This window comes from Salvelinus sp. IW2-2015, linkage group LG6.2, assembly GCF_002910315.2.
Source record: "Salvelinus sp. IW2-2015 linkage group LG6.2, ASM291031v2, whole genome shotgun sequence".
In the NCBI taxonomy this organism is placed as follows: Eukaryota; Metazoa; Chordata; class Actinopteri; order Salmoniformes; family Salmonidae; genus Salvelinus; species Salvelinus sp. IW2-2015.
Genome location: NC_036846.1, coordinates 7,809,257 through 7,826,680, shown reverse-complemented (window position 1 = coordinate 7,826,680; position 17,424 = coordinate 7,809,257).

Here is a 17,424-nt window from a genome sequence, read left to right as displayed (position 1 = left end):
GCTTGCACACACACACACCACACACACACACACACACAACACACACACCACACACACACACACACACACACAACACACACACACACACACACACACCACACACACACACACACAACACCACACACACACACACACACACACACACACTGTAATGTAATCTGTAAATATTAGTCTCTCTCTCTCCCCCTCCCTCTCTCTCTCTCCCTCTTTTCTCTTTCTCTCACTCTCTCTATCTCTCTCTCTCTCTCTACATCTCTCCTTGTCTCAGAGGGGGACAGCCTTCATGCATAATGTAGAGGAAGAGTTTGACCACTGGCCTGTGGCTGATTGGCCATCTGGGTCGAGAGGAGCTTTGGGGTAAAGCTACCTCCATCTCTGCCTGGCTGACTGACCTTCTGGACCTCTGAAACCCAAGCAGAGTAGCCTCAATAGCCCACTATACTGTCTGGGATCAGACCTGACCACCAAACAGCTCTCCTTCTGGTCAGCCAGGAACAAACTGATCAATCCTCAGTGGTGAGGAGCAAGAAGATTACTTATAGGAGTGGTAGGGATAGTGAATAGTACTTTGTTTACATTTCTGAATACCTTTCTGTTTACCTTTGCTCTGCAGTTGGAGACAGAGAACACAAACCAGTCTCAAAAAAGTCTGACAGAATATACTTGTCCGGCTCGAAGAACCATGTTTGTAATTCTGTTCGGGTGGATATAAAGTGAATATGGTTACATTCATGTATTTAAAGATGCCTATTAGACCTTTCATTGCCCCGCTAAAGTCTTACTTGTCTTCCATCCGCCAATTTGCTTTGAAAAGGGGGTGAGGTAGTGTGGACAATTCTGACTTTTATTTTATTTTAATGGAGACATGTAGCCATGATTTATTCAAATGACAAACCTCTCCTTTCTCTTTTTTTCCTGAGGTATTAGTCATTGGGTGCTAATGTCAGATTACTTTACTAGCCATTCTGCCTTTGATAAATGACTGAGACAGGCAGTAAAAAATAGATCAAAACCACTGGGATGAAAAGAAAGGGAAGGAGCAGAAAGGGCCATTAAATCATTTCTCTGAAACGCCCAACAAGGCTGGAAAATGCCACACGTTATTCCACTACCACAGCTAATCAAAGCCGAGAGAGTGATTAGAGGGAGCGGATGGTGTAGTTACATTCTCTTTCTACCTTAACAAGCCATTATCCCTCCTGCTGCACTAGAGGCAATGCACACGGGCTCGAGGGGTGAAACACGGAACACTTCTTTCCTCACTGCACACACTGTATCATAAGGCCATGCCGTGGAACACAAATTAAGATGTTGGATTGTAAATATGTAATTTAGGACGAGTGGTGTACGCAAAGGTTATAGTGAGGGCCAGACAGATTCCGTAGGTGCAAGATCTCCATGCACCCTACTGAAAGGATAAAGAAAGAAAAGTTGTATATTTATAAAATAACATCTGTACATGTATTGATAAGAGACCATTCCCAATGTATTATGTTGGCCTATATGTGACCGACAGGCTCAAATCGGTCTTATGTAGCAAAATTTTACATTGCGGTTTTTACATTGGATAAAAGTGAATATGGTTTTGAGAAAATGGCCTTTGAATGTTTTGGTACTACTATTGGAGAGCCTTCTTGTCTACACACATTCAGGACGTTCACACCCTCTTAAGCTTAGCCCACCCATCTCTTTAAGGGTTGATCCTAGGCTTTCTGTACTAAAGCAGTCAAGCACCCAAGCTAACTTGCTAGCTTTTCCAGACATCATAAGTGGAGAACATTACTCGCCCTAGCAAAGCTATGTTATGTTAATCCAGAGCGGGGTGACTGCGAGTGTGCTGTCAGATTGTACGTTAGCAAATTCAGAGCGTTTGCGTTCAGAAGCGCACACTGGAGTGCTCTGGCCAGGTTTGTTCCGAATATTCTGACCTCACAACAGCAGTCAGCTAACTGGCTAGATACTTTTTAAAAATCTAACCGTTTTTAATTAACTATTCTCTCTCTCTCTCTCTACATCTCTCCTTGTCTCAGAGGGGTGACAGCCTTCATGCATAATGTAGAGGAAGAGTTTGACCACTGGCCTGTGGCTGATTGGCCATCTGGGTCTCTCTCTCTCTCTCTACATCTCTCCTTGTCTCAGAGGGGTGACAGCCTTCATGCATAATGTAGAGGAAGAGTTTGACCACTGGCCTGTGGCTGATTGGCCATCTGGGGTCGAGAGGAGCTTTGGGGTWAAGCTACCTCCATCTCTGCCTGGCTGACTGACCTTCTGGACCTCTGAAACCCAAGCAGAGTAGCCTCAATAGCCCACTATACTGTCTGGGATCAGACCTGACCACCAAACAGCTCTCCTTCTGGTCAGCCAGGAACAAACTGATCAATCCCTCAGTGGTGAGGAGCAAGAAGATTACTTATAGGAGTGGTAGGGATAGTGAATAGTACTTTGTTTACATTTCTGAATACCTTTCTGTTTACCTTTGCTCTGCAGTTGGAGACAGAGAACACAAACCAGTCTCAAAAAAGTCTGACAGAATATACTTGTCCGGCTCGAAGAACCATGTTTGTAATTCTGTTCGGGTGGATATAAAGTGAATATGGTTACATTCATGTATTTAAAGATGCCTATTAGACCTTTCATTGCCCCGCTAAAGTCTTACTTGTCTTCCATCCGCCAATTTGCTTTGAAAAGGGGGTTGAGGTAGTGTGGACAATTCTGACTTTTATTTTATTTTAATGGAGACATGTAGCCATGATTTATTCAAATGACAAACCTCTCCTTTCTCTTTTTTTCCTGAGGTATTAGTCATTGGGTGCTAATGTCAGATTACTTTACTAGCCATTCTGCCTTTGATAAATGACTGAGACAGGCAGTAAAAAATAGATCAAAACCACTGGGATGAAAAGAAAGGGAAGGAGCAGAAAGGGCCATTAAATCATTTCTCTGAAACGCCCAACAAGGCTGGAAAATGCCACACGTTATTCCACTACCACAGCTAATCAAAGCCGAGAGAGTGATTAGAGGGAGCGGATGGTGTAGTTACATTCTCTTTCTACCTTAACAAGCCATTATCCCTCCTGCTGCACTAGAGGCAATGCACACGGGCTCGAGGGGTGAAACACGGAACACTTCTTTCCTCACTGCACACACTGTATCATAAGGCCATGCCGTGGAACACAAATTAAGATGTTGGATTGTAAATATGTAATTTAGGACGAGTGGTGTACGCAAAGGTATAGTGAGGGCCAGACAGATTCCGTAGGTGCAAGATCTCCATGCACCCTACTGAAAGGATAAAGAAAGAAAAGTTGTATATTTTATAAATAACATCTGTACATGTATTGATAAGAGACCATTCRCAATGTATTATGTTGGCCCTATATGTGACCGACAGGCTCAAATCGGTCTTATGTAGCAAAATTTTACATTGCGGTTTTTTACATTGGATAAAAGTGAATATGGTTTTGAGAAAATGGCCTTTGAATGTTTTGGTACTACTATTGGAGAGCCCTTCTTTGTCTACACACATTCAGGACCGTTCACACCCTCTTAAGCTTTAGCCCCACCCATCTCTTTAAGGGTTGATCCTAGCGTTCTGTACTAACAGCAGTCAAGCACCCAAGCTAACTTGCTAGCTATTTCCAGACATCTAAGTGAGAGAACATTACTCGCCCTAGCAAAGCTGTTATGTTATGTTATCCAGAGCGTTGGTGACTGCGAGTGTGCTGTCAGATTGTACGTTAGCAAATTCAGAGCGTTTGCGTTCAGAGCGCACACTGGATGCTCTGGCCAGGTTTGTTCCGAATATTCTGACCTCACAACAGCAGTCAAGCTAACTGGCTAGATACTTTTTTAAAAATCTAACCTTTATTTAACTAGGCAAGTCAGTTAAGAACAAATTCTTATTTACAATGACAGCCTACACTGGCCAAACCCAGACGACACTGGGACTATGGGACTCCCAATCACAGCCGGTTGTGATACAGCCTGGATAATGAGAGAGCACACCACTCTGACCATTTTACTCACCCTAGCAGAGCTGGTTAGGCTGTTTTCATGTTATCCAGAGTGTTGGTGACTGTATTATTWTTWTTTTWATGTATTGAACCTTTATTTAACTAGGCAAGTCAGTTAAGAACAAATTCTTATTTACAATGACAGCCTAGGAACTGCCTTGTTCAGGGACAGAAAGACACATTTTTACCTTGTCAGCTCAGGGATTCGATCTAGCGACCTTTTGGTTACTGGCCCAATGCTCTAACCACTAGGCTACCTGCCTCCCCACTGTAACTGTGCTGCTGGCAACAATTMAATGGCTCTTTTTTGCAGGCGTTTACTGACACCGGCCATATTCAYKGGGTGTTGAGCGTTTGTAAATGAATCAGTTATTCCGTGCTCTGGCACACTAAGACGAGAGTCTTTTGTTAAGAMATGTAGCTAGCTAGCTAGGTAAACGATGAACCATAATCCCAACTCATGACGTACTACCCTGCATGAATCTGCAGGTAGCTAACCAAAAAAGGTTTACGTTCAAACGGCTCTGCTGTGAAGTAGTGACCCGCGACATACGCCTAGTTTCCTGAAACGGGTCACATATATTATCAAGGGTGTTGACTGGAGTTCACAGAGGAATTAGTTCTGAGAAGAGGAATTCATTATCTAAGAGGGAACCTGAGCACACCAAATGTCTAGTTTCATTTATCGAACTAAGCATTCGGTGAAACAAACTTTGTTAGGGCAGGTTCTTTGACAGGTATGTATTGTTTTTGTACATAGTTCGATTAACAAAGAAACAAAGAACTGGCTTCTTATAAAAGCCTTGGATAAGAATAGAGAGGCTGAGCCTTTATTACACAATCATATTGACACTGTTTATAAGATACATATTACATGACAATATTATTGGTAATGTGCACAACAGAATTGTAATTTCATAAAACCATGCACATGATTGTCTTAGCGAATTAGCATGGGCAACACACCTTCCAGATGAAGACGTCCCTCATCTCCTATAATTCCCTCATGCAGCAATTACTAGTGTGCTAGCAGATGAAGTTATGTTTTGCCATAAGCAAGTTATCTTTCAACCAGTCATTGAAAAGCAGAGAACTGAGATATAAGCTCTAAGCCCCAGTGAATGTAATCCATTATAAGTAGACAACAACACTCAATATATGGAGAGAGAGAGAGAGAGAGAGAGAGAGAGAGAGAGAGAGAGAGAGAGAGAGAGAGAGGGAGAGAGAGAGAGAGAAGAGAGAGAGAGAGAGAGAGAGCGAGGATGAGAGTATGCTTGTATCTACTGTCCTAAGAGGTTACTAGGTTAGAGCAAAGAGCCAAAGGGGGGAAGGGGGAGATAAGCAGCAGATAAGGCTGTATTTAACCTGTGGTTSACTGAGGTGTAGGGTATGTGGAKTACAMGCATACATATGTAGGATCTTAATTTGATCATCCTGTTGCAGTATAACCTTCCTGCAATGTAGGAGATTTTCAACTTGTAGTGTATTTGAGGTTTAATAAGGCTTCTGAAGTTTGTAATTTCTACTTTGACATTTCAGACTTGATTTTCCCTTACAAAAAATGTATCAGCCTCTACAAAAAATGTCCATTAATTTTAATCCACATAATAATTGCACAAAAAAGGCCCATTCAACCTGATTGGCCTGCAGCCAAGTCAATCAAGTCAATCACCCACTCATGTCAACCAGTCAGGACGCTAGTGTGTGTCATAAAAATGTTACTGAGATGAGATTGGGTGTAATATTAACGAGGGTTAGTTATTTTGCCGTGTAATGTACCTGTGTAAGATAGGTTTGTTAACTAAGTTTGCAGTGTTGTTTGCTAGCTTCCTGCTAATGCTAGCATTGTTTGTTTGTTTGTGCATGTGCATGCTACCTCGTTCTAGTATCATTATTAATTTCTACAAGTGTGTTTATTGGGTGCGATTAGCCTACTCATTAGTATTGTATTAGCAATGTTGTGTACTACTTGCATGCCGTCGCTGCCATATGTTTATATCTGCAATATATAAAGCCTTGTGTGTGACTTGTGTAGTAGCTGGTGCCATTCTACAGATTCTAGAAGTTTCCAGAATGTTCTAGCTCTTTCTGTGTGACAGCAGATGCGTAGAAGCCCTGAGTTAAGATCTCAGCCAGGCCAGAGAGATAGCCATAAAGCTCCATGTCCTTAGGCCTTCTACTTTTCTCTCTAACCATGTATATTTTTCAATGATGTCTAGATGCTATACTATTGCATTAATTCACATATTTATATTATGCCACAGTTTGCTCACCTGCTTATTGTTATATTTATCTTAGTATTTTCTAATGGATACTAATGATTGGATYGTTTCACCTTTTTAGAACTACAACAATATAAAGAACTTCTAATGGAATCAGATGTGTCTYTGTCTATGTCTATGTGGTGGTGACCAAGTCTTGAGTATGGGCCTCAACATCGCGTTCTGACCGGACAGCACTATAGTGGCAGAACCAAAACCAATCAGTATTAAGTATATAGCGGGTGAGGGCATATCAATGCCGACCACTCACACGAGCTCCAGCTAGCTGTTTTTCATGGTTTTAGTTCTTGATGGATTGTTTTTTTCAATAATTGACATTTCTGTAGGATTKTTTTCCTGCTGTAGCAAACTGGCTCAAATTAAGATCCTACATCTGTAGTCTGTGCCAAAACGTTTTCAGTCCGCCTCTCTTGGGTGTAGTACTGCTAATAATGAAAATGTTCATGATTCCTATGCAAATTCATGCAGCATATGAAATCTCTTTGATTGCATGTTACAGCACATACTGTATGGCAATATCACCACCATCAGGTTCAAAGCCAATTAACGTTGTGATTGAAGCAAAATCAATGGAGGTAGTTTTTCCGAATAGAAGTCCTGTGATCTGAAATTTACCCGTTTGGAAAAGCACACGCTGCTACATTTGTAAGGGAAGAAATACACCTATAGTTTCATTTTTTTTCATTTTCACCAAAAGAGGGCCTTATAGAGTTTTAATTGATTTCAGCCTAAAACCCCGTGTTCTTGTCAAAACTCACTTGCTTTTTTGTCCTTGGATATTGTCAACGGGCATCTAACGGAGCTAAAGGGCAYAATTAGTATTCATCTTTCCATGCCCATCGATTATCCAGCAGAAGCTGACTGTTATGTGCTGACAACAGACAGTCCCCAGAAGACAGCACCCGGAGACCAAGTTAGGCAGGAACAACCTTGGAGTTGAGTCAATTCATATACAGTATTTTCTTTCTGTCACAAATTGTAACCTTCAAGTCATTTTTCTATTGAACCACATGTATATAGTGTATCCTAGTCATTCATCGGCTGTTGAAAGAAGCCATATACTGTGTAGCATAAGCTATTTACTGAAACAGCATTGTCAATATTGTTAAATGGCAGTTGGTTCGCTAAATAGTATAATTATTTGATTTGACTGTAGTTGCTATGGGTTCATCATATAATACAGTTATTCATCTTCATGAATGTGGTTAAATACTAGTCATAATGCATTATGAATGGTACCCAAATTAAATACCAATAAAGCTTAGTGGGATTGATAAGTACTTTCTATCCTTCTGGACTTGGAGCTAGCTCCATTCAGTTCATTGTGAGGGTTGAACCAAACTGACTGGTTCTTTAGTAATTGTCTGTCCCAATGTAACTAAGTAACCCATTATTAAATTGCTTGAGAGCCTCTCTTTCTATATTGGTTTTGTCACAGTACAATCTATCTTTTTCTTTTTCATACTATACGCCTCCAATTTGTAGTGAGTTATTGGGCTGTTCCTGTATATTCCCTTGTGATTGAAGGGGAAGTATTCAGGACATGATTTATAGTTGTTAATTGTGGTATTCAAAAATTCACAATGGACTAAGAAAAAGGCACGAAAGTGAGATGCACATCTGGAATAGTCATTGTAAGTGAAGCCAAGCTCTTGTCCTGGGAGGAAAGTAAAACCAGTGCTGAATTTGAACTAGCTACACCCTGGAGATTACAAAATATTTTCCCCTGTCAACTAGGCCGCAGGCCCTCAATTCCCCAGGCTCCTGACCTCACCTGATCCTTGGTTCACATTTCCTTCTCTGCTGGACTGTACTGAAACAAGACATATTTGTATTTGATATTCAACTAGCATCAAATGTGTCAAATCAAGAGCAAAGTGGCTGTCGGATTTTAAATATTTTTGACCAATGCCTAAAGTTAAACCCATCATCAGTTTTCAAGGACGCCTGTTTCCAAGACCCTCACAGGGATCCTAGAGAAATCTCTGAGTACATGAAAGTGACTGGAACTGTTTCCAAAGGCGCTAATGATCGCTTGCTTCCTTTCTTCTCCCCCTACTTCCTCTCTATCAGRGAGGTCATCCATAACGTTGGCTGTGTATCTGTGCATTTTCCTTCTGGTGTTGATACACTGAACCTGACAGTGACAAAGACCAACTGGGAGACTGCATATGATATTGGTGATGAGGTGGCTCTGTTGGCGATTTTTAAATGGATTCTACAGGACCTCAGTATAGGATTTCACATTTGATAAAGTAGAACCCAGCTTGACAGGAGGCGTGTGCGTTAGTGCAGAAACATCCACACCTTTAATTACAATGTTGATACCACTCTTGATCATTCCAACAGAGCTCAAGCCCCAAATAAAGGTCATATGTAATTTTCACAACATTTGGTTGCTGCTTTTGCCTATAGATGGAAAAACAACCATGCCTCCACACTTAAACATAAAGGTGCCAGTTGTAATCAAATAAGATTTTTGCATGCCAGCAAAGCTACTACACAAAACAACACTAAACAATACATTAATTGCACTATAACGGTGACAAACGGTGCCCACAAACTGTTGGTGCCTACATAAAGCTGTCCCAACAGCAGGGTCCCAAAAGCAGTCCCAACACCTTACCACTGCTACACCTGGCTATCAGCAGAGCCTTGTCTGGCAGCGAAATAGTTATTCAGCCTCATTTACTGCCTTTTAAAAAACATAGCTGGTATGGCTGACTTTCTTAAACAAATGTTGTTTTTACTGACAATTGAGATATACAAATTATGGTATAAGTGGACGACAAGCGGATAAGAGGCAATCCGTAATTTCGATTAAGACATTAATGAGCGAGCTAGGACGGACGTTGTCAATACAACTATTTGCTCAGCACTTTTGAAATGTACAGCGACAGAATTCAGAACATGGGCCGTTCTTACAGTGTTCTCCCTGTACACCAAGCCAGAACCGTAAGATAAATAAAGGGGGCATATAAGCAGACAATGAAAGGTCTTACAATATTTGATGATTATATTTCTCTAAAACAGGTTATAGGCTACATGTGCACCACCAAGTCAGAACAGTAGGCAAAATTAAGAGGGGTAAATAGACCAAATTATTAGGGTGAGGCACATGGGCTACTAACAGCCTACTACACAACATACACTTAGTATTACTTTCTTAGTTACAGTATACATATCTCCCTGCCATATTACATAATTTATGCAGCAGCATACAATACATTTTTTGACTCACCTAGTTGTGCTGTGCTCACTTGAACAGGAAGGTGGTGCGTCAGTCCTTCGTGGTCCAATTTTGTCATTGAACTTTGTCATCAAAGTCTGTCATTCTCTGGATTTATGGTGTTTTCAAGACAACTGGGAACTCAGAAAAAACAAGGTCGAATCATGATGACGTCAGTGATCTTCAGGCCGTAGCTCTAGAAAGAGGCCTGAGTTCACGACTTACAATTCCGAGTTGGATGACCGTTCAAAACGTATTTTGCAAGTCTTTCCAGAGTTCCCTGTTCCCAGTATACGCTGACAGAACAGCACACAGTAAGACGAGGGAGGGGGGGGGGGGGGGCTGTGCAGACAGCTGGTGCACAAAATCTAAGGAAGTCTCTAGTATCTTTTGATAAACTGTAGACCACACTATTTGCCAAGAGAGTTTTCATCCATACTTTTCGTGGCTGTTTATTTACCAACACAGACAGATGCTGGCACTAAGACTGCACTCAGTCAGCTGTATAATTATATTTTTTACCTTTATTTAACTAGGCAAGTCAGTTAAGAACAAATTCTTATTTTCAATGACGGCCTAGGAACAGTGGGTTAACTGCCTTGTTCAGGGGCAGAACCACAGATTTTAGCTTGTCAGCTCGGGGATTCAATCGTGCAYCCGAAAGGAAATATAAGCAAACAGGAAGGGAATAAGCAAACAGGAAACCACTCACCCAGAGGCGGTGCTCCTAGTGGCCGAGGATTTTAATGCAGGGAAACTTAAATCAGTTTTACCTCATTTCTATCAACATGTTAAATGCGCAACCAGAAGAGAAAAAATTGTAGATCACCTGTACTCTACACACAGAGACGCATGCAAAGCTGTCCCTCGCCCTCCATTTGGTAAATCTGACCACAATTCTATCCTACTGATTCCTGCTTACAAGCAAAAATTWAAGCAGGAAGCACCAGTGACTCCGTCTATTAAAAAAGTGGTCAGATGAAGCAGATGCTAAACTACAAAACTGTTTTGCTAGCACAGACTGGAACATGTTCCGGGATTCTTCCGATGGCATTGAGGAGTACACCACATCAGTCATTGGCTTTATCAATAAATGCATCGAGGACGTCGTCCCCACTTTGACTGTACGTACATACCCCAACCAGAAGCCATGGATTACAGGCAACATTCGTACTGAGCTAAAGAGTAGAGCGGCCGCTTTCAAGGTGCGGGACTCTAACACAAGCTTATAGGAAATCCTGCTATGCCCTCCGACGAACCATCAAACAGGCAAAGCGCCAATACAGGGCTAAGATTGAATCATACTACACCGGCTCTGACGCTCGTCTTATGTGGCAGGGTTTGCAAACTATTACAGACTACAAAGGGAAGCACAGCCGCGAGCAGCCCAGTGACACGAGCCTACCAGACGAGCTAAATCACTTCCATGCTCGCTTCGAGGCAAGCAACACTGAGGCATGCATGAGAACATCAGCTGTTCCGGACGACTGTGTGATCATGCTCTCCATAGCCGACGTGAGTAAGACCTGTAAACAGGTCAACATTCACAAGGCCGCAGGGCCTGATGGATTACCAGGACGTGTGCTCCTGGCATGTGCTAACCAACTGGCAGGTGTCTTCACTGACATTTATTTTCAACATGTCCCTGATTGAGTCTGTAATACCAACATGTTTCAAGCAGACRACCATAGTCCCTGTGCCGAAGAACACTAAGGCAACCTGCCTAAATGACTACAGACCCGTAGCACTCACGTCCGTAGCCATGAAGTGCTTTGAAAGGCTGGTAATGGCTCACATTAACACTATTATCCCAGGAACCCGAGACCCACTCCAATTTGAATACCGCCCAAACAGATCCAAAGATTATGCGATCTCTATTGCACTCCACACTGCCCTTTCCCACCTGGGCAAAAGGAACACCTAAGTGAGAATGCTATTCATTGACTACAGCTCAGCGTTCAACACCATAGTACCCTCAAAACTCATCACTAAGCTAAGGATCCTGGGACTAAACACCTCCCTCTGCAACTGGATCCTGGACTTCCTGACGGGCCGCCCCAAGGTGGTGAGGGTAGGTAGCAACACATCCGCCACAGTGATCCTCAACACTGGAGCTCCTCGGGTGCATGCTCAGTCCCCTCCTGTACTCCCTGTTCACCCACGACTGCGTGGCCAGGCACGACTCCAACACCATCATTAAGTTTGCAGACAACACAGTGGCAGGCCTGATCAACGACAATGATGAGACAGCCTATAGGGAGGAGGTCAGAGACCCGGCCGGGTGGTGCCAGAAGAGTAACCTATCCCTCAACATAATCAAGACAAAGGAGATGATTGTGGACTACAGGAAAAGGAGGACCGAGCACGCCCCATTCTCATCGACGAGGCTGTAGTGGAGCAGTTTGAGAGCTTCAAGTTCCTTGGTGTCCACATCACCAACAAACTAGAATGGTCCAAACACACCAAGACAGTCGTGAAGAGGGTACGACAAAGCCTATTCCTATATTTTAGGAAACTAATATTATTTGGCATGGGTCCTCAGATCTTCAAAAGGTTCTACAGCTGCAACATCGAGAGCATCCTTACTGGTTGCATCACTGCCTGGTACAGCAACTGCTCAGCCTCCGACCGCAAGGCAKTACACAGGGTAGTGCGTACGGCCCAGTACATCACTGGGGCTAAGCTGCCTGCCATCCAGGACCTCTACACCAGGCGGTCAGAGGAAGGCCCTAAAAATTGTCAAAGACCCCAACCACCCCAGTCATAGAATGTTCTCTCTACTGCCACATGGCAAGCGGTACCGGAGCGTCAAGTCTAGGACCAAAAGGCTTCTCAACAGTTTTTACCCCAAAGCCATAACACTCCTGAACAAGTAATCAAATGGCTACCCGGACTATTTGCATTGTCCCGCCCCTCCCAACCCCTCTTTAACGCTGCTGCTACTCTCTGTTTATCATATATGCATAGTCAGTTTAATTATACATTCATGTACATACTACATCAATTAGCCCGACTAACCGGTACCCCCGCACATTGGCTACCCGGACTATCTGCATTGTGTTCCACACAATGTGTCCCACCACCACCCTCCAACCCCTCTTTTACGCTACTGCTACTCTCTGTTTATAATATATGCATAGTCACCTTAACCATACCTTCATGTGCATGCTACCTCAATTAGCCCGACTAACCGGTGCCTGTATATAGCCTCGCTACTGTTATTTTTCACTGTCTTTTTACTGTTGTTTTTATTTCTTTACTTATCTATTGTACACCTAATACCTATTTTTTTACTTAAAAATCGCACTGTTTGTTAGGGCCTGTAAGTAAGCATTTCACTGTAAGGTCTGTTGTACACCTGTTGTATTCGGCTCACGTGAAAAATAAACTTTGATTTGATTTGTTTTGAACTCACTGAAGTCAGATTTCCCAGTTAAGAGTTAACAGTTGTTTTGAGGTCTGCAGAAATCATCCTGGATTAACAGCATGGCCAATGTTGAATGTTCATCATTTTAAGCTTGGAAAAGAGACCCTTAAACCCAGAATTGGGACCACACATCCACTCCACTGAATAGCAGGCTAGTGATTACTTTGCAATGCTTGCAGTTAGCCACTGATTCCTTCCAAACCACTCATTGTTGAATTTGAGATTTCCAACTTCTTGTGTAATGTTTATGTCCAAAGGCCGATGAGCACCGATACATTTTATCTATAATGTCTCTTCAATAGTTATCTTCATATGACAAGGATTACAAAGGATTTGCCAGTAGATTGATGACTTAATTCATGATGATGACCGCTAGCTATGATTTTGAAAGTGTGATGTTGACATGATCAGTCCAATCAAAGCTACTGTAGATATAATGTGATTTGACGTAATTTCTTTCTGTGGCCAACGACCTTGAGCCTTCTTGGATAGGCARTTCTAATGTAACTCTATGGCAGCACCCAAGGAACTTGAGTTTTTGAGCTCTACCCTTAGATTTGGCAGTGACGTAGTGTCCCCATGAGTGACAGAACACTGAGCCAATCACGGCGCAACTAGAGAACATTACCAACCCCTACACTCCGTATTTTCCGCTGGCTACCCCACCACCGCAGAAAGCACTGAGCTACTGTAGACTGAAACAACTTCATTTTGGATCTGCCTTACTCAAGAAAGCAAAAAAGAGACCATGTTTGCATGGAGGCTTTATTAACTCAATTATTATTTATATTTTTTGACGTTGTTTGCAAACTGATATGTGACACGTATTAATGCCAAAATAACATGCAAAACATAGCTAACAATGTGGGGCTCAAAACAGGTGGGGCTCTGCCTGGAACTGAAACAACCATTTCAGTAACGCATGCAAACAGTACAAGTTACAGATTGGAATAGTTTAGAAAAATGTTATTATATTTGAGTAGCATAACATTAATGAATCAATTAATCAATATACATGCAAAATATAGATATTGATATTGATATATTGATATTGATATAGATATAAATATAGATATTGAAAAATCATCCTGCAATAGAGCTTGCTGGTAAATATGATAATGATAAGCTTGGTTTTGGTTCAACCCTGGTTATCAACACCAACACTGGGGTTATTTTACACCACTGAGTGTTAATTTAACTATTTACAGTGTTCATTTAAGTCTTGAATTATCACTAGAAATGTTACACTGAAAAATCAACACTAGTTAACACTAGCCAATATGCTGTATGCTATGAAAGGGACTTCACCATCCTTTGTGCTACTACTGTTTCACTCAAAGGCAGATTGGGAAGCTTGAGGATGATAAATGTATATAAGCCTTCCCTCCAGTCAATGCACAGAATGTCCTACCTCTTTGAGCTAGATGTTGGCACCAGGTTGGCACCAGGTGCCTTCTCGTTTATATGAAGACTCCTTCTCTTTCAAGAGGCACACCACCTGCCCCTCAGTCCCATCTCTACCAAGCTTCTCACTCAGGTTAATACCTCCCTCTCTGCTCCCCATCTCAGTTGGACTCTCCTCTCTTCTCCGGCGTCTTTTAAGTTGTTGAGCAGAACAGATGGCCAAACATGTAGCTGACCTAAAATACATTGTTCCTCAGGGGAATGTTTTTTCCTCTCAATATGGAATAGGGACGATTAGATCTGGAAAAGGCAAAATGGCTACCGTCAGAGGGGAGGATAAGACACTGATCTAAATGCATTGCTACCGTGAGGCCGAGGGATATTTTAGCAGTAAGGCTCCAGGAAAGGTAGTCGTAAGCCTAAATAAAACAACAACTTTTACATTTAGCTGCTTTCTTACTTTTACTGAGATCCTCAAGTACGATCTTTCACAGCGTTGTAAATATCATGCAATAGAATGGTGGTTTGAGACTCATAGCACGGATGAAGTTCCTGGCAAAGGAATAGTAGTGTTGATATGCCCATATAGAGCCCCAATACGTCCTTGCACAGGTCGCATACAAAAGTCAATGTAGGTATCTATTGATGAGATCTTGATCACTCATTATTATCATTAGTAAGGGGGATGATGGAAAATATGTTTACAGTTAGGATATTWAAAAAAGCACAACATTTAAACAAAGATTAAAGGCCAAGAAGCTATTTCAACCACAATCTCAAAACCGTCATGTATTGTTTTGCTACTAACCACATCACTCCCCTTGTCTGTGACTCACAGTGTCATGAACAGTCAAACCAAAGTAGGATCTGACCTCCCTGAAAACAACCTGCACATGAACCCTATGATGCAACACCGCTAGTAATTGAAAACACACATAGAGATAATGTCACCAAGATGTTTGTAATGTGTCATAAACAAAGAACACCAGTGATGAGCGGAGCAATGACTGATGAGTTTCAGTGAGAACCGTGTCCAAGAGTGTTTTCTGCAGTTWAAAAAAAAAAGTGTTCCCATCACTTAGTTCAGGCCAGACAAAGTGACCTCAGGCAGATCAATCATCTCGGAGGAAATGTATAAAGACTTGGACTAAACCAATCTGTGAATCACTCTGGGGTTATGAAATTGTTCGGCAAGGTTACTCTGATAGTACCATGAGTATATTGCAAGATCTCTTTTTGTGTGGTCTCAGAGGCAAGCATATAATATACCCTGTCTACTACTACTTCAATCTCTGAAGTTACTACTCCCATATGAATACCAGAAAAATACCTGTAGGAATAACACCCTACTAATATGACTGCATGGTCAGCGCTACTACTGAGGTCAGTCTTAGCCCCTGCTTTGTCACATTCAATCTGTCTTTAATGTGCAAGCTGGAATGTTGAAAGCAATGGCATACCCCAGTGCCTTGTGCTGAGTCAAGACTGGATTTCTCATCAAGATCACACACAGAGATACAGAGTGAGTGTAAAACCGCTTCTTGTCAGCCTGTATGCTTTCCTTTACTACACCTCAGACCAATACAGACCAAGACATGGCCATCGTCATAGGGGAGGATAAAATATCTCCACTATTAAATTAACAGTAATTCAAAGTACTTTTAGCAGTCTCTCGGGGCCATGCTAGTTTTCCAGCAGGCTAGGGGGGACACCACTCAAATATTTGGTCCACACATTTTCTGGCCACAAGATGGAGATTGTGGTAATTCCCACTAATACCTCTGTAATAACAGGAAGCATGGATCAAATCTGCCCCAGGAAGGTGGTTTAGTTTGTGGGTAGTTGGGTAGGATTAACGTCGCGTAGAGGAAGGACACCCATATTCACAGCAAATGGACTGAGTGCCAATTTGGAGCGCCTCCCTCTCTGGTGGCCGAAAGCCCACCCCTCTCGCACCCCACCCACTCTGACTCTCTGGCAAGGAGACAGTACCTCCACATGACTCACAATGGATAGAGCAGTGTTCATAACACACAGCCAGTCAGTGCCAAACCCCTCTTAGCACAAGCTTTGTATTCTAATAACCCCCTTAAATTGTGAAGCAACTCATTTTCTGTCCATTTGTGCGACCGGGGTGGCGACAAAAGGGGGATATTGTCCAACAGGGTGATTCTACACTTAATGCCAGCAATTGCATCACTTTGCACATGTTGAAATGACCCCACGGGATGGCGTAAAACATCTTTGCTGTCCTAATCTACTTTGCTGTCCAAACACCTGAAAGACAAGCCTGAAGTGCCACATGCAATGAAACAGAAAATCATCAGGGTTTCTTTTTTATCTTCTGTTTTTTTTCCTCTTCTCTTTGCACCYGTTCTCTTTGGTTTCATTAAGAAATAAAACGTTCAGGAATGTTATTGGATGGTGCAGATGGCCAACATTTTTGAAAAACCTGTAGTCAATTAGAGAAGTACAATGCACGTTTTGTCCTGGAAAATGTTGGATTGTTGTTTTATGGCAGTTATTTATTGCCTTATAACCCAGAAATCAAATTAGTTCATATTGAAAAGGTTGTGCGCAAACCAAAGTGATTGATTCGCCTTGCAGGGTTGAGTTGATACGACCAGGCAGACAGGGGCCAAGGAAAATAGACCCAAGTCAAGCCCAGGGAAGAGGTTGAGCTGGCGGATGTGAGCAATGCTGCCACCAGGCCACATGAACCAGTGCTTGGTACCATTAGCAGGGTGAGGGCTCACAACTGTTCATTACAGGTGATAAGTGCTCACAAAGGACCGGGCCTGCATGGTTTGACAGAAAACACTGGGGCTGGAAATAAAAAAGGGTATTTCGGACGGCCTTTATGGGCCTGCCCATAGACAGGTTCATTCTTCAGAGCTCTCTGGAGACGCCAGAAACTGGGCCACTCGCTGGAATAGTCCCCCTGTGACCCYTTTCACCGCAACACTGAGAGTGCAAGCGAGGACCATGCCAATTAGAAAAAGATAATAAAATGAAATATATAGAAATATAATACATAAATAATCCTCATGTCAGGTGTCGTGTTTTACT